Source organism: Ambystoma mexicanum, chromosome 14, assembly GCF_040938575.1.
Source record: "Ambystoma mexicanum isolate Mex_15411 chromosome 14, UKY_AmexF1_1, whole genome shotgun sequence".
Taxonomy (NCBI): Eukaryota; Metazoa; Chordata; class Amphibia; order Caudata; family Ambystomatidae; genus Ambystoma; species Ambystoma mexicanum.
In genome coordinates, this window is record NC_090940.1 from 234,446,016 (window position 1) to 234,465,765 (window position 19,750).

Sequence of the window (19,750 nt, forward strand, 5' to 3'; positions counted from 1 at the left end):
AAATGTTGCAAACTTTGCAACAATATTCAAAGTTGGGTCTATATTTTTAATGCTAAATTCTGTGCAGTGTTGTTAAAAGGCGCAAAGGTATAAGCCATCTAATAACTGCTGGACATATAGATGGATGTCCCAGAACATTTGTCAAGTTCACCTAAACAGAAATTTTTTCATTTGTTTGACCAGTGTAATGTGGTATTTTCTAATTTGTTTGTACTGTGATGTTCACAAATACAACATGGCATCCATTTCAAAAGTGTTGACGCAATTCATGTTTCTAATTAAAGGAGAGTTCCGGGACTTTTTTTTTATTGTCCCTACGGTTCGGCCATGTGTTTTTAAGCATAACTCGGTAGATCGTAGAAAACTTTCCTATGGACCTTACCCGACTTTTCGTCCATTAACGCACTCGAAATCAGCCGCCATTTTCTGATAATCCTATCATTTCCCCCCATCGCCCTGGCTCACCTGCTTTTGCGGCACTAAATCAAATCCCCCGCCCCTGAGCCTGACATCAGCAGACGCGTACCGCCCATTTCCCAACGCCAAAGCACGTTTCGTGTCAACAATCGCTGCGCCTCAGCTAATGAAGTGTCGCCATGGAAATGGCAGGACGCCTCTTTCCTCAATAAGTATAAACACACCGTTTCACAACACACAGCAGCAGATTTTCGATTCCATTACTCTCTCTGTGTTACTTTGAGTATTCTGTGACTCGTTTCTGTGCTCTGGTCAGCTACCTTCATTGATTGTAGCCCGTGTGAACAGATACCAGTACCACCGCTATAAATTATTTTACTTTCTTTACCACACAATGGCTACAATAATGCCGTATATGTACGAGCCCGAGTACACCGAGGAAGAACTACTGGAAAGGCAAGCACGCGAAAACGATGGGGATTCGGACGGCAGTTGGGAGGACCAGTCAACGGATGAAGAGCCTGGACCATGTCGCATGGACGGCGTCTCCACCTGGTGCACGTGCAATCGGTGCGAGCTAATGCCAACTGAGGAGGAGAACTGCTGCTGCCGTGAAAATTCCGGGTGCTTGGCCTACATTTCGGAAGGCGAGCCAAGTCCGCAATGCATCACCGAGCTGCCAGAGTTCAGGGAAGCCTGCCTCTCACGGACCGTGTTGAGGATGATGATGGTGCTTATGCACGAACTTTGCGGCACTGTTCATCCGCGTAATCCGAGTAACGAGTAAGTATACTCTGGTTGTGATGTCAGTGATGCCACTACTATTTCATGGTCGTCTCATCATTCGAATGCATGTAAATTGGTTCCATGTTGTGCATTTTCTAGATAGAATTTTTTTCAAAGCAGAATGACATTTTTTACCTGAATCGACAGTGATAAGAAAGTTGTCATTTTAATACAGTTTGCATCTTTCATTTTCACAGGTGGTACAGGCTGGTGGCCTATCGTTGCTTCACTTGGTGGCTTCACGGGAGGCTCGGACACCGCGTTCGGAGAGTAATACCTGCCTGTGCAGTACTTGCCATTAGACAACATTTCCCCAGCGACAGTGGACAATACCGCGGATTTTCCCTGGATGTGCTGCAACCGCAAGTTTACAATGTGTAATGTTTATTATTTATGTTCAATTGAAATTAAGATCTAAAATAAAACCCAACATATATTTTAACAATGGTTGTTTTGATTTTTTAAATGAATCTAGTGTGTCTCCATTGAATAGTCTTCCTGTGCCTTGTCTTGTCACACCACATGTCTCCGGCCAGCATCCTCCCTCACGCTGGCCGCCCACCTTCAATCCACATAACCGTTGAACCCATATGCAGCAGACATACATATGTTATTTTGCGGGTTGGCATCAAGCCTCCCGGCCTTGCCTCCGACCCCAAAAATACTTACCACACCACTTTGTTCAAGCGTTGGCAATAAAAGGAAGGCCGTTGGATTTTATTGATACAAAACATGGTTATAGGTAAATAATCAATATGGTTGATCATAATAAATCATCCTTTTGGGCACCGGGTACAGAGATGACCCCCTCTGGCCCGTGCCGCCTTGCCACCACAGGCCAGCCTGCTGCTGACTAACTGCCTAGGCATCCAGGGTCTCCAGGGTGAACTGCACCCATATATTCTCCTGGGAGGGTGAGGTATTTATAAACTCACCCCCCTGCCTTCCATGTACTAGATCCTGCAGCCTGCCTCTTACATGCAGTTAGATGGCCTCTCCTTGGTGAGGCCCTGCGGCAAACGAGTCTTGTCTGCACGACCACCGCCCCAATCCACCCCCCGCCCTATCAAAGGCAGTTCGCACCGGGTTACTTGTGCTGGCAAGTGGAGCTGTCAGGGAGCGATAAAGGCCAAGAGGTGCCAAAGACCATGTACACTTCAAAGTGGTCTATAGAGCATGGGTTGTTGTTCCCATGTCTACCGCCAGACCCCGTGTCTCCTGCCAAGCATCCCCCCTCACGCTGGACGCCCCCCTGCAATCCACATAATTGTGTCTCCATTCACGAGTCTTCCTGTGTCTTGTCTGCACGATCACCGCCCAAATCCACCCCCCGCCCTATCAAAGGCAGTTCGCACCGGGGTACTTGTGCTGGCAAGTGGAGCTGTCAGGGAGCGATAAAGGCCAAGAGGTGCCAAAGACCATGTACACTTCAAAGTGGTCTATAGAGCATGGGTTGTTGTTCCCATGTCTACCGCCAGACCCCGTGTCTCCTGCCAAGCATCCCCCCTCACGCTGGACGCCCCCCTGCAATCCACATAAGTGTGTCTCCATTCACGAGTCTTCCTGTGTCTTGTCTGCACGACCACCGCCCCAATCCACCCCCCGCCCTATCAAAGGCAGTTCGCACCGGGGTACTTGTGCTGGCAAGTGGAGCTGTCAGGGAGCGATAAAGGCCAAGAGGTGCCAAAGACCATGTACACTTCAAAGTGGTCTATAGAGCATGGGTTGTTGTTCTCATGTCTACCGCCAGACCCCGTGTCTCCTGCCAAGCATCCCCCCTCACGCTGGACGCCCCCCTGCAAACCGCATAATGCCACGACATATACACGTCATTCATTCACAAACACACCCCTGTTTCGAATTCTTTATAACCCACTTCATATTTCTAATGAGAACTTCTTTGCACTTTGCTAGTCAACCCGTGAAGGTGCTGGTTATCTGCTCTTCGTCTCTGTGAACTTCCGTGACCACTTCGAGGAAACTCGTCAGTTTGCAACCTGTGAACTGCTCCCTGTTCTACGACAAGAAACTACTCTGATCCCTGCATCTAACGGTTTGCTCGTCAAGGTAAGGCCATGTACCATACTCATTTTGCGTCCAATTTCTTTTCGTTCAAGACAGTACATGCAAGGAACTAGTCACATGTTCTGAGTTTAGTCAAATTATTTTTCTATTTTTTTAAAGTTATTCAAATACTTATCCGCATGTGAATAACGTGTATAGTTCCAAGAACCAAAACATACCTTGCATTGAACCTTTTATGTGTAATTTAATTTTTTAACACATTGGTATTCATAGAGAATTGTTGATCTTTACTTTTGAGAACTTTCCACAATGCCTGCCTGTTCCATTGGCGGTTGCCCTTCGAAGACCCATAATAAATCTGAAGGTACTATAATGCATGTTTTCCCTAAGACAATAGATCAGATAAGAGAATGGGTCCGATATTGCGGATATCCACCGTCTGAGCTTGAAAGTAGAGTCCTAGAAGTCTTTGCGGACAAGAGGGGTGATCGATACCGCATCTGCAGCAGGCACTTTACCTCTGACATGTACTCCACATCATTGCTAATAAAGAAGAACACACCGCGAGCGAGGCGAAAATTGCTCTCAACCGCTATTCCCACTCTATTCATCCACATCCCTCCACTGGTGAGTCAAGTTTACGTATTTATCTCTCGGCCTTGCGGTAGTGTGTAGCATTAGCTAACAATAATTTCCCCATTTATGTATCCACTCAATATGAAGGCGGAAGATTCTCCATCCGTGTCGTTATTGCAGTCATCAGCCACTTCAAGCGCCTATCGGGTAATCTTACTTGGCTATTCTGCCACTGACTTGTTTTAGGCATGTAAATCAATAGTTTTAATTTATCGTGTAATTATTTTACCTAATGGTACACCCTTGTACTCGTCCTCTAGTCTTTGTTTTCAGTTATAATTATTGTTATCCAAAATAATGCAAGTACTGTCTTTCAGGGAGATGCTGAGGAGTCCAACGTATTGACGACTACCGTTGATGTCACTCAGATGCTCGAGGTACGTTTCAGGACAGTTCCATCGATGGAGATCATCAGATCTTGCATTCTTGTAGCGTGATTGTTACACACAATGTTTCTTTCGTTTTTAGCCATTGATATGTCCTTCTGTCGTCGCCCTCCTATGTGTCTTCTTTTTTCAATATTGTGTTCATTACTAATGAAAGTCCTATGTTTCAGGGAGTCGATGGAGCATTAGTCCAAGAAGAAGGGGGAGCGTGCAGTTACGGGTCGGCGCAACAGCTTGCAGAAGTGTGCACCGCAGTTACATCGTCCCTTGATGTTCTTATGCATTTCGAGGTATGGATACTGACAGTTCAATCAAGCGAAATCATATGACGTGATTACATCCGCTATACTTCCTTCTTTATTAACGCAAGTACTATGTTTCAGGGAGATGACGGAGCTTCTTCTACAAGAACATCACCCCTAGTAGTTGATGCAGATCTCTGGGTGGTGACACTTCCAACGATCGAGCAAATCGAATCATATTTAAATATCCATTATTTATTTTAGACAACTGATCATTTGTGCAGGTCTATTTAGATGAGCCGTTCACGCCTGCACAAAGTTTCTGTTCTTTTTATCAAAATAGAAAACCATACTAATGCAATTACTGTGTTTCAGGGAGTCACTGAAGCATCATCTTCAATAATATCATCAATGGAAGTCTATGAGGAGCCCGAGGTATGGATCTTGACAGTTCCATCTAACTAGATCAACAATGCGTGAATAATTGTCGTTTGAATGTTCTACACAAAGCGTTCATTCGTGTTTTGCTATTGAGATGTACGTGGGTATTGGTCCCCAAGTACATTTTGTGTTTTCGATATTATTATACATACTAATGAAAGTTCTATGTTTCAGGGAGTCGATGGAGCGTCAGTGCGTGATGGATGTGCTTATCAGGAAAATATAGTCGTTGCAGCGCAAGAGGAAGTGGAGACATGCACACACGAGTCGGAGCAACAGCGTCCTGATGTTGAAGTTCGAGGCAAGAAAGTTTCAAAGAAAAGAAAGCAAAAGAAGGTTAGTGTCCTGTTCACTATATTATGTTGTTTTTCACTGTTAATAGTTCAATACTGTAAGTTGTGTTTAAACTGAACATCCCTTTTCCAATCTGTCCTCTAGTTGCGAGTGGGTGTACGAACTAGATCTACACAGACAGTGAAGCGAACGAGAGATGTTGCTTGTCAAACCTTTTGGCATGGACTTGAGACCGGAGATGCATCGTGCCAATGGGAAGAATATGAAGTGATTGACAACGGAGCTATACCACCACCAGCCATTGATAGTGAATGTCCTCCTGGTAGTTCGGATGCAGTCGGAGATCAATTCACAGAATCCACACCCGCAAAAACTAAGACCGCGAGAAAGTTGAAGAAATTGTTCTATTCACCCATCGCCGGAGAAGGAACAGATGTTGCAATGGAAGAGAATGAAGTGGACGACAATGAAACACCATCAATATCACTGAACATAGCGGAAGACGATATCAGAGATTCTACCTTTCATGTGAGTGACATGTCCTCAACGTTACAGGCCGAACCAGCTGGGATGCAGAGTGACAGTATAAGGAAAGAGGCCAAATTCATTGTATTCGATAGTTGTTTGATTGATCTTATTATTCGGATGAAATGTGGGCATTCGGTTGGTGGGGAAGTATGTGGGGAGCCATTGATTAATGTGACTCGTGCAATTCGAGGCACTAACCTTAAAATACATGCCACCTGTACAAAATATCATCCTTTCTCCTGGTCTGCACAACCTATGCTGGGACAACTGCCAGCAGGCAATCTACTTTGTGCAGCGGCTGCACTTTTTAGTGGTTCAAGTTTTAAAAAATTAGAGTCTTTCTTTCAGTTTGTGGGAATCCATTTCATTGCGAAAACTTAGTTCTACAAATACCAAACCGATTATCTATTTCCAGCCATTAGCGAAGCTTGGAGAATGGAAAAAATGTCTATTGATAGTACATTCGCGGGCAAACGGTTCAGGCTAGCCGGTGATGGACAGTGCGACAGCCCAGGATTTTCAGCCAAGTACTGCACCTACCACTTTCAGGACATGGAAAGTAAGAAAATTGTGAGTTCGGTGGTCGTGCAGGTGTCACAAAGTACATCCTCAGTGGCCATGGAGAAAGTTGGCTTTGTAGCATCATTGCAAGAACTACAATCGCGGGGAATGGTGATCGACCTGATAGCCACGGACAGACACGTTTCAATTGCCAAGACAATGAGAGAACAGTACAAAAATATAAATCACCAATTTGACGTTTGGCATCTTGCAAAATCAATCAATAAAAAATTGTCGGCTGCAGGTAAAAAAAAAGAAATGCAAGGTATTTCACAGTGGTCCAAGTCAATCAGCAACCATCTTTGGTGGAGCTCAAAAACATGTGGAGGGTCGTTGGAAATTCTACTGGAAAAATGGCGGTCAGTAATGCCACACTGTACAAACGTTCACCGATGGAACACGAACCAATATTTCCACAATTGTGAACATGGCCATTTGTCCACAGAGGAGGCACGGAAGAAGAAGTGGTTGATTCCTTCATCACCCACTCACAAAGCCATTGAAAAGATTGTATTTGATAAAACTATAACAAAAGCTTTGAGGGGACTCACGGAATTCTGCCACACAGGAGATTTGGAGGTGTTCCACAATATGTGCCTAAAGTACAGGCCAAAACGATTGCATTTTGGCATGGAGGGCATGATAAATCGGACTCTTTTAGCGGTCTTGGCACATAACCATAATGTTGGCCGTCAACAAAGTAGGACGACCGGAACTTTAGGGACGCTTCGCTACAATAAGGCCTTCACTAAAAGAAGTAAACAATGGGTGATCAAACCAGTGTTTGAGGATATGCAATATGAGTTTATTGAGAAACTTATTGTTGACGTCCTAGATAGGCACATAAATGGAGTTGTGAACGAACCTGTGCAGGGGACAACTGCATTGCCACCCAACATTGCCTCTGTTCCATGTCCACCTAAAGAAGAACTCATTGAGAAATACACATCACGGTTTAAATGATTGTAATTTGATTGTCTGTTCTCTCGAGTCTCCTCATGTCGCAGGCCCATTGAATATGTGTAGCTATGTATTGTGTAAATAAAAGTGATTGCTCAGTGTACATGCAATGTGTCTCTCCACCCTTGCCCCTCCCTTCACCGTGCAGTAGTGCGAACCACCCGGGTGTCACCTGTGACTTTGCTCTGGAGTCTCCTCATGTCGCAGGCCCATTGAATATGTGTAGCTATGTATTGTGTAAATAAAAGTGATTGCTCAGTGTACATGCAATGTGTCTCTCCACCCTTGCCCCTCCCTTCACCGTGCAGTAGTGCGAACCACCCGGGTGTCACCTGTGACTTTGCTCTGGAGTCTCCTCATGTCGCAGGCCCATTGAATATGTGTAGCTATGTATTGTGTAAATAAAAGTGATTGCTCAGTGTACATGCAATGTGTCTCTCCACCCTTGTTCATTTGCGCATTAAATTAAACCAAACAGTAATATAAATCATTTTTCAAAAAATATAGAATGTCTCCGTATTTATGGTTCTGTGGGGCTGCAAAGCACGCAGACAAAATGCAAAGATGGAGTGTAAATTTCAAGTCCTGTAAGACGGCCTTACACTGAATGTAGCTAACTAGGAATGTGTGCTCGTTCAAAGTGAAGGTCAGCTGCTTTGATTTTTTCTAGGGTGCCAGAATGGCCCACGACTCAGTATAAGGTTCTATTGTTATTTGACCTTGACAGGCCGGGACCACGTAAGAAACGATAATGAATATAATTTCAGAAACGAAAGCCATTTCATGTTCGTTCATTAGAAGAAATAACGTCTGCATAGAAGGAGTGGTATTTCGGGGCTGCCCTACGCACAGACACAATGGAAAATGCAAATATAATGTAAGTAACTCTTTAGATGAGTTTATACCGCAATTTAATTACTATACAGTAGCTTTAAAGACGGGTTAAGTTGGACTTGTTCGTTCTATGTGGCATATTGTTTTGTACCGCGCACTATCTTGGGGAGAACCGTCTCCTTTTACGGAAGCATCTCAAAACCTTCCTCTTTGCTTCTGCTTTCTCTCTCCCTCTCCCCTGCTACAACTGGTCCACTGTCTGCGATCTCGGTCCTGGGCCCTTCCACTCTCCACCTGCACTCCCTGTCAACCCCTGCACTGGGGGACTGTCTCAGTATCCTACAGCCCCCCCTTGACGTTTAAAACCCAGTTGCACTGTCCTAGCTATGAAATAATTTACCGACCGAATATATAAAATGAATAATTTTAATAAAGATCTGATGGTGAGACTAATTTCATTTTTTATGTTTTTCAAACAGGTACTTCACCCATTATTGTCTGTGTCACGAGTACCAGACACCGGCGGATGGCTTTTATAACCGCCAGTTGCTTCTCCGCGTGAACAACGTTACCACCCTGACCATTTTATGGGACGATCGCCAAGTACAAGTATGCCCTTACGCGGTACTAACGGCTAGATGCAACATACAGACCGTTGTGGTGGCCTAGTGCCTCGTTGTTGGAACAGCCATGCGATTATCAGTGCGACCGAAGAGCTTATTTTATCGTAAACCAACACCCTGTGTACTGCACACGAACATCGCTTGCCTCAAGACGAACTATTTTGGATCGAGAGCAAAGAAAAATGAAAATCGCTGAATATTCTCTAAACATTTGATGTCCAATAAATGTACTTTGCCAAATGTACAATCTTGCAGTTTGCTTTTAAACCACAGTTTCATATTCCGAATTGTGGCGCTGTATTGTGAGATGATCTAAGACCCTGTGTACAGCAAAGGAACATCGCGTGCCTCAAAACGAACTTTTTGGAACGTGAGCAAATAAAAATGAAAATCGCTGAATATTCTCTAAACATTTGATGTCAAATAAATGTACTTTACCAAATTTACAATCTTGCGGTTTGATTTAAAAGTACAGTTTCATATTGCGAATTGTGGCGCGCTGTGTTGTGAGCTGATCTGTGTTGGTTTCCGGGTTCTGTGTGGAGTCGCGTAGAAGACGCCTGGGCGCGTTTGCCTACGCAGCACAGTCACGTCACGGATAGAGGCGGGGAATATGAATGTTTTGATAAAGTCTGTTTCAGGGGCGGGGGATTTGATTTAGTGCCGCAAAAGCAGGTGAGCCAGGGCGATGGGGGGAAATGATAGGATTATCAGAAAATGGCGGCTGATTTCGAGTGCGTTAATGGACGAAAAGTCGGGTAAGGTCCATAGGAAAGTTTTCTACGATCTACCGAGTTATGCTTAAAAACACATGGCCGAACCGTAGGGACAATAAAAAAAAAGTCCCGGAACTCTCCTTTAACCAATCAGTGGTCACGTATGATCGCCACAAATGTTGTGTGGCTCCCTGATTGGTCTAGAGGTGTCCACCGACATCGGACCATGAATTGAGTCCGCGGAACATACGGCGATATCACAAATTCTTTGGACCTACCTTTTGGTCAATTTTTCAAAATCTACTGGATGGATTTACCGCAAATTTGCAAAAGCAAGATTTCGGGACCAGGCCGCCGCTCCTCGCGCATGTTTGGTAAAAATCCACCCAACGGTGTGGCTGCAGCCAGAAACAATCTTTTTTGCCATTCATGTCTATTTCAATTTCAAAAGTTTTGGGGCCCCTCCTATGACGTTGTCCCCCCATGATGAAACCGCACAAAACTTGAGTTGTGATGTCATCTTTGATGTCCTGAGTGTTAGCCTTAGTAGTGCATGGCGGTGCCCCAAGTTATGGTTGCATAGCTTACAAAAACTGGCTAATTTCTTTGGTTTTTCAATTTTACCTTGCAACCATAACATCCCTTTTCATAGGTTTTTATTAGTGCTGCTTAACCATAATGTTCCTTTAACAAAGTCTTTTTACTGAGTTTCAATGGGTTTCATAACTAAAATGTTTCTTGATGTTACAGCACTGTATATAAGTTATTATTTATTTATCTTTTAACATATATGAAAGGGATGTAAATCTCCTTTAACAAACATATTTTTTGCAGCGCATACAGATGTGTGTCATTTTCAGAAGCGCATGCTGGGGATGCAAGTCATGGTTGAATTTTCTTGGGCATGAGGTTCCACCATGACCGCAGCCCCACCAAACCACCCTCAATATACACTGCACCTAGTCTGCATTCTGGTCCATTGTCCACTATAACCCCATAATGTGACCAATGGCCAGTGTTTATGGCTTGCAGCCATTCCCAGTGTCCACAAGCCAAGGGGCAAGGGTCATGGGCTTCAGCCATGCTGCAGGTCCGAATAGAGAAATCAAAGTAGACACTGCCCAGGCACCAAACATATATCAACATGTTTATACCTACATTTTGGCACATTGTAAAAAAGAAACCACTAGTCAGATTTGCAAAAGCATGCTTTCAGTTCCTTGCTGATACTCCTCGCACAGGTTTGCTGCAAACTCATCCAGCACTTCGGGTTGTAGCCGTAAACAGAATTTCTTTCCCATTCAAGCATATCCCAATTTCGAAAATGTTACCACATAGACAGTCCCCGGTGGGCATGCCCTCTTTAACCCCATTGTTAGTCCCAGGTGGCCATGGCCAGTGGCCAGATAGTTGTAAAATAATTCAGTTTTGTCTGTATACTTTTTCTCTTCAAAGTTTTGTGAGATTACATTGAACATTGCCAAAGTTACAAGCTGCCCAAAAACTGCTCCTCCTTTGGGTTCAGCAATTTAGTGTAGCTACGGCCCTACACCAGGTCGTGGCATGCATCATATCATGCAGCCGACACCATGTCACATCCCCTCGACCAAGGATGAGCAGAACCAGGTGGCTCGTGTATTTTTTACGCAGTACACCAATTCCCTGTGTCATCAGTGCCATTGACTCCACCCATGTAATAATATGCCCCTCTCAGGACCAAATGCACATGTACCGGAACCGGCACTTCTGGCACTCCATCAACGCTCAACTGGTCTGCAATGCCGGTGCTTGTTCATGGATGTGAACGCCCATTTCCTACGCTCTGTCCACAACAGCCACATATTCCATGTATCCAGCATCTGGGCGCAGTTGGAAGCTGGACATGTGACTGATAGGTTCACTAACTACCACCAAGTTCCATCAAACACACGCAGTCACACATCCACAGTCACGGGTGCACCGACAAATGACCATCATAACATGTGCACTTCATCACTGGGTCCACATAAAAGCACCAATTACTCATCCAACACCACACACTAAGGAACACCCAAGGTACACTGACACCATCCATGCCCTTCTACACACAGGTGATGCCAGTTACCCATTGAGGGCCTACCTCATGACACCCTACAGACGGCCTGCCACCACGCACCAGGAAAGGTACAATACTACACACAGTGAGCAGGGGCATCATTGAGTGGTCCATATGCCTCCTGAAGTCACAATTCAGATGCCTATATCACTCGGGATGTTCTCATGTACAGGCCACACATTGTGTGTCACATCATATATGCCTGTTCCATTGTGCATAACATTGCCATGCGCAAAGGTGTACTTGCAGACCTTATACCTGTCCTCAGGCCGCAGCCCCAAGCCAGGCCTCTGACCCAGGGGAGCCCAGTGTGACAGTAGCACGAGTGAGGGTGCAGCTGGTCAACAGCTTCTTCACATGAGCATGCATGCTGCCTGAAAGGAACAGTGACTGCACACAAAATGGTGTCCATGATGAAAGGATGACAAGTGCCCGGCACGGCATGCACACACTGACCTGCCTGAGACACCCTTGGAAACAGACATTCGGCCATGACAACACATTGCAAACATGCATGCCACCACACACACATTCCTCATTGCATGGAAAAGCAATGGGCACATACCTTCAAACAGTCTGCCATGCCAGTAAAGCACATCCCCAAAATCCAACAAAACAGGAGCTCAATTGCACACAGCATCACACAGACCACAATGTACCCCTCAGCTCAGCACCACATGAACCAGTATCACTGTCCACACGTACACACACACCACCACACATGCAGACTACATGACACGACACACATGCACAACCGTCTACATGCCATACCGACAACAATTATCAACTGCCCACGACACATCATGCAAAACAACATTACAGTCTCACTGAGTCCAAACCCTCCCCAGCGCAGTAACCAATACGATATACCAGAGGACCAACTGAAACACATTGGCTGACTCGCCATGCCACGTGTAAAGCCAAGAATACGCCATCCACTGCCGGAAAGTCTCTCACACACACATGCTCCACAACCCTGCAAAGACAAGAAAACACCACGCAACAATCACTCACAAGGCACCCACGCAGAAGGGGCAGAATGACAATGGGACACAGCTGAGAGCGTACATGTGGAAAATTCACATTACCATACAGCATGGATGTGGTGTCATTATGCACGGCTGTAACCTCACCCACAATGTCATTACTTGCACGCACGATAAACTCTTGTCACAGGCCACATTCTTATGGAACAGACAAGACACAGCATTCAATCCGAGCTGTAGTCACAAGGTGCCCCCATGGAGTGAGCAAATCAAAGATACCACCCAAACAAATTGCACAATGGACGATTGAAACATCGTGTGCGAACCTTTGGATGCACACACAACATTGCACGGCCTAGTGTAGTGACACCAAGAACACAACGAGATGCAGTAGACCCACCAAGTATGAATTTGGGAGGCAGACACGTCATCCCCGATGGGGGTTGGGGGACACGGGTGAGATGGTTATGGATTACAGAAGCGTATCAATAAGGAACAGCCAGGAGGTGCACATATAACATGAGGCCCTGTAACTGCAGCCCACAACAAGCTGAACATCAGTAAGCATCAACGTTTGCAACCACAGATTACACACAACTCATGATGACACTTCAACACTGCCATTGAGGAAACTGATAGTGAGGGCTAGTGGTGAGATCCCAGTGCTGATGAACACTGCATACATGCACTACCTGGAATGAGAGATCAGTGGTAGGGGGCATCACTTCGGACAACATTGACATACCAGAAGGGGCCACTCACTCCATAGTAAGTACTCTACCTGACCGACATGAGAATATACAGCACCATTCCCACCCACCCACTGCAGATGACCCCTCTCTGCAAAAGTGCACCTCCCGCATCCCACCACCAACATGACAGCCCATTAACAAGACAGCACAAGTGTGAACATCTGTGCACCTTGCTCACCAGACGTAGGGACACTGCCCCAGATGACCTGTTATAAAGCACCACAACACATCAGCCAGTTGATTGCTCATGGGCCCCTACATGGACCCCATGGAATGGCACATCTCCTCACACACCTATGTGCACCCATCAGCCATGCATAGCCACCCGGCATGCACATGGGTAAAGCAGCAAGTAGCCATGTGTGGCAAGAGCAACAGCATGAGCAACAACCAGCATGTATGACACGCAGACATGTAAATGGTGCAAAGGGCAACAGTACACTTTATTGCAAATCTCGCACATCGCATCACAAAGGTAGCATGTGTGTTTTGGTCACCATGCATAGCACAGCATGCAGGCAAATCAGTCCGTTAATGTCACTGTACATGATCAATAGAGAGCCACAAAATGGCAGGTGAATGACTGCCACTTCTCTGAAAATTCCATCTTCTGGAACAAATATTCTGCAACAGTGACAGACTGCAGCAATATATCTGGGGACAAGGAGAGGGATGACACAGTTGGAAGCCAAAATAAAACATGTGACACCATCCATTTGCACAACTTGCAGCAAAACATATGCACTCAGCCATGCTAGTAAAGAGGTGTGCTTACATCGGCTGTGAGGTCCCGAAGTATAGACTCCTAACATCCCTGCCCTGGGCACGGGTCTGGCTCTGGCTCTGTAACACATACAGGCAAATGGTTCATGCAAGGCCTCACAATGCATAGAGTTGTAAATCCTGGGACACACAGGTATATGCATACTCGCAATGGTCCCACCTGTATTCCAAATGTATCCTGAAGGGGAACAGGCTGATGTTCATTGAACAGCCCGATGTCCACAGAACACACCTTCCAGACCCTCTCTGGGCACAAAACTGGCTGGACGGGACAGCACTCCCATATTCATAGGCATCTGGCGAAGGACTCATGACCCCCACACATGATATGATATGATATGATAGTTTATTTATATAGCGCCTATACACAATGTGTTTCATTCTGAGGAACCATCGAATGGACATCTCTGTCTCCTCTAACCAGTCGCTGTCTGCAGCAATAAACAACGTGTCCTTCACTGTTGCAGAAGAGGCCTACACCCTACAATGTTGACGTAAAAAAGGCCTCATTCAACCATTACCCATAGCTGGCAAGTACAGATCAGTGTGTTCCCCCAGGATGGATGCCGGCCATGGCACACAGGAATGCATGGCACCTAACAACCTCATGTCCACACACCTCTCATGCACCCTCTTGGAATACCATACACATGACCCATCCACTTGGGAACCCGCTGTTGCTGCACGTACAGTCTCACCCATGCTTGGATGCTATGCAAGGAGATGTGGACCTGTTGTAAATACCCATCCATGGGCAGAACACCTCCATGCCTGTAGATTCCACTCCCAACAGCTGCATGGCCTGAATGGCACATCATCGATGGAGTGGACACACTGACTCCGGGATAAGAATACTCACCTGATACATGTGGATTCCCTGTGCATCGTGACACAGTCATACAGACGAGCCAAGCGAAGGTGCACACATCAGAAATTTAGCATACATTCCACACATGTGAATGACTCATTACGCCATGCCAATGGACACACCTGCAATGCCCATGTGTTATGCCTGACCCTAAAACATCCCACACACCACAACCTACTTGGCCACATGGCACACACACATTCCAAACTGAACATGAGTTGTGGACGACACACAGAGAAATGTGTATTGAAATGAATAGCATGGTGCAGAAATCAATGGTGGGAAAGTTGCACACGTACATGAGCAGGGGAGGAATGAATAAAAGGGGATGGCAGATAAATGGAACATTTACAGTGAAGGTGCAGAACACTGAGGGAGTCAAAAGAAATGTAACAAAAAATAAAGAACATACAAGGCACACTGTGCATGGGGAGTGAAAGGGGATAGACACAATAGGCACTAACAAATTCACTCACAGGTCTCCTCTGACCCTGCAGAATCACTGTCTGCCATGGCTACCACCTCCACCTCCTCCTCCTTCACCTCACCATGGAGGGGCCATTGGATTGGTGAGATGAGACAGAGGGGATCGTTGTGTGTCCCTGATGGCCACCCCTGGGCATGGGAGGAGTCAGAGAGGCTGAGAGTGCAGGATTCCTGTGAGGTGAAGGAGCAGTCTTTCTCTGCAAGAGATGATGTTGGACACAGGCAGCATCCTTGATTGCTCTCAACTCCCCCCTGTCTGCATGCAATTCGTCCCTCAGCGCTGCAACCTCCTCCTTCAATGCCCTCTGTTCCTGTGACTGTCTCTTCCCTCACCGCACTTGCCTCTTCCTGCAAGCCCACCTTGATGCCTCGCAGGACTCCCAGCAGCTGTTCATTGAGATCCACACTGCTACCTCTAGGTGTGGCGACTGGAGCCATGGTGATATGCAGATGTCTGCTGATGGTGCAGTGACAGCGGTGGCTGGGGTGGAAACAGTGTCCTCCATAGGCGGACAAGCTGCAACCAGCACTAATTGTCCAGGTTGCGCAATGGGCAGTGTGGGCCCCTCTCCTGCAGGTGTTGCCAGACACGGACATTCCCCATGCATGGCGGCCGGTGTTGGTACTCACCCGGCGCTCTCGTGCTGGCCCAAGCTCTGGAATGGAGGCAGGGGCCACAGGAAAACAAGAGGGTGGTCCAGTTCAGGTATGGGAGCTGGACTCATGCAGCTGGTTTTGGGACACACTGGCGAGGGATGGGGGGACAGGTGTAGCATGAGGAGACACATGAGCTGCAGCAGACAGAGCTACTGCAGTCCCTAGGGGGCTACATGGACCTGCAGGCCCTATCTCCTGATGCTCCCGTGCATCCTCATGCCACACATTGGCCTCCACCCCTGCCATCTCGTTCTCTGCCATCCTCCTCATTGTGTGCATCCTGAGGGTGTATCGCAGCACTGACAAATGGATGTTGTCTTGGGCCATGGGATCACTGTCAATGGAGGCTGCAAGAGAGAAGAAAGGGACACATAAGACAATGCACACACCAAGGGTCATACAGCTAAGTCAACACTACGCAGGTAACAGTCACCAGACACAATAGCACATGCAGATTGGAAGACTCTGTTTTCTAGCGTGGTGTGTCATGTAGACATGCATGTGGCACACACACCCAGGGAATGATGGGCATGTCACGGTAATCATCGACAGGCCACAGAGGCTGATAAGGTGGAGAACACCTACCGGGCACATGCAGGGTCCTGTCAAGGCAAGAGAGCCTCTGATAGTCCTGTGGGCAAATCCAGTCTAGTACCCGGATTTCCAGGTGTCTGATGTGGGCCCGCTTCATGGGCCAGGATGTATCACCTGGGCCCTCCTCCACAAGCCTCTGTGCTTGTTGGCAGTGATACACCTGAGGTTGTCCTAGTGCTTCTTCACTTCCTTGTCATTGCGCTGGTAGACCCCGAGCTCATTGATGCGTCTTGTGATCTTTACCCAGGACTTGGTCTGTGCTGCCGCCTCAGTGTGCAGCGAGCTGTGACAAGTGAGATGCCCATAACTTCCTTCTGAGCACCTCTGCCCCCTGGACCTCCACCTCCTGTTGGGTGAAGTTGGGGGTTTGCACCACAGGAGGTGGAGTGGAGGAGTCATCCCTACATGGTGAAGAGTCATTCTGCAGTGTAGAAAGGGGTCGGGGTAGAAGGTGCTGACTGCTTCGTGGGAGCAGTCATGGCTGGCAGTGAGGCTGGGGTACCCTCCCTACTGGGGTCCTCCACAGTTCCCATGTGAGAGAAGGACCCAATCCTCCCACTCCACCTCGTCCCGACTCGTGGGTGATCATATGTGAGAGTGGCCATGATGTCCCTGACAGGGGCAGTGGGGATGTTGCACTCGGCAGGGTGCACCAGTGCAAGTGGGCCTGGCAGTGTTCTGCTAACCTGTGGTGCACCCTCCTCTCTGACACCTCTGGTGGTTGAGGTGCCTGTTTCCACTGCAGTGGGCTGCTGGCTCCTGCTCCTCGTGACCCTCCAGCGCAGATCAGATGATCCCTTCAGTGGGTCGGTAGCATCCCTGACTTCACCGTGTTTCCTGCTCCCGTCCATGTCAGGTGTCTGCAACATGTACTGGTACGGTTGCCCCTTATGTGATGTGGGAGGCCCATGCCTACTAGGCACACTCACTGTTGCCATGTCACTGGGCTGAACCGGATGTTACAGCATGTGCTGGCAGACAATCTGCATCTGTTTGTGTGCATTTTCATCCTACACAGGTGTACTGGGAGTGGTGCATGCAGGGAGCCTTCACTCACTGATGCAAAGACGGTGGCATGGAAACATACACACAAACCCTAGGGCACACAACCACACATTGTTATGTCAGTCTGCCAGCTATAGGTCATGTCTCTACTGGGAGGCAGAGGTTGATGTTGTACATAATGAACAGGCAGGACAGTGCATTTACCTAGGTGAGCTGTGCACATGCCCGGGGCAACTTGATCCTCTCAGTCAGGAATGTGATGCAGTGGACATGAAGGGGCACCTGCGTGATACGCTGTAACTCACATGTATCTGCATGTGCCATGGGTGGCTATGACTCGTGCCATCATTCATCACCTGTCCATAATGAGTGTCATGCAGCAGATGTTGCCAACTGGTGGGTATGTCTAATGTGATTGGAATCGCATCAATCACAGGGGCTGACAGGTAGTATTGGCTGTGTGTGCTGCCTTACATGACGTATGTCATGTTCATGGTGGCTATGTCAGACATGCAGGCAGATGTAGATTCGGTTTCCTGACCTTTCCATTGAGTGTGATCTGGTGTTGGGGTGTTTGCTGAGGGCTGGCCTGCTGGATGTCTGTTTGGCCGGTCTTCATACCTTCTAGCTCTGTCTCTGCATGCATGACAAATGTATGTGTGACTTCACTGCTATATGTTGTGCATGTGTGTGTATTATACAGGCCATGATCGGCATCTCTATGTCTGCACACACATCATGTTACCGGTACAGGTGCATGTGGCACATGTGGGATATGACTCCAATGCTGCTCAGCTAACGGTGTTACTGGACCAATGTGTGGATGTGTTGGATGGATGCATGACAACAGATGGTCATTCTTTCTGAGGGGTACTTGGTCCTTGCCTGTATGCCGGTGGATGTGTGCGGTGATGTCGTTTGTACAATGGATGTGCATGGATTTGTGAACCTGTTCATGGTGTTTCTCTCCCCTGGCCTCCACCCATGCCATCATAACTTCCCTCCACACAAGAGCTGCCCATGTCTCTGCGTCTTGAAAGTCATGACAGACAAGTTGTTAGTGAAGAAGAGCTTTATATAGTGCAGTACATACATTTCTTGGGTGCAAGAGTGTGGTGCTGTTAAAGGGGCAGTGGTGAATGTGCAGAGGTGTTTGTGATTGTGCTGTGCTCAGGGCGCGGGTGCGTTCAGAATTTGGTGGCACGTGTGAAAGGGGGGTGGTGGTGGCGAAGGTGAGAAGGGGAGGAATGAGGAGTTAGAGGTGGGAGTTTGGGGCCACTTCCTGGACCTTCCAAGTTGTCTTTTGGCCTGTGGCTCAGCCTGGTATGCTGGGGAGGCCAAGCTATCCTCCTCCCCAATGGCTTGTATGCCTCCAAGCTGAGTGCCACTCTGGCAAGTGGTGGGTCTGTGTGCATGTTGTGGCATATGATGGAGGGTGTCTGTGGCCTGACTGGCACTATCCACCATCTTGGGTCTCCTCATGGCTGCGCTGTGCATTGTCAGCTGCTGGTTGAATCTCCCAGACACTCCCAGGTGTGCTTTAGTCGCGGTGTCCAAGGATGTGCCCAGCACAAACATGTCCATGTTAATGTTAATGTCTTTACCTGTTTTGTCGATGTTATCCAGACGGCTGGACACACCTGCAAGCTCCCATCTAATGCTATGCCCAACTTCGGCCATGGTGTCGATCATGAGCTTCTTTTGCTACAGAAACTTGTGCAGCCACTCAGGTTGCTAAACCCCCGATGGCCCTACAAAGTGTGGTGTTGTTAGCGTGGCCTGAGGGTGTGCTGTGAGGTAAGCAGTGGTTCGGGCCCAGGCCTTTTGGTGCAGCACAGGTGAGGCACCTGGTTGGGAGTGATGGTGGGGGGAGGTGATGTGTATGGCATCTCCACTGCTGGTGTCACCTTCGTCTATACCTTTGGCATCACCTCCTCGGCAGTCAGAGCAATTTGGAGACCCCTGTACCGGTGACTCTGCACAGTGCTCCTCCACTGAGGAGGAGATGTAGGCACCCAGTCCAACTCGGCCTCTTGGGTGGGTGCACTCCAGTCAGCCAGGTGTTGTCCTCCCTC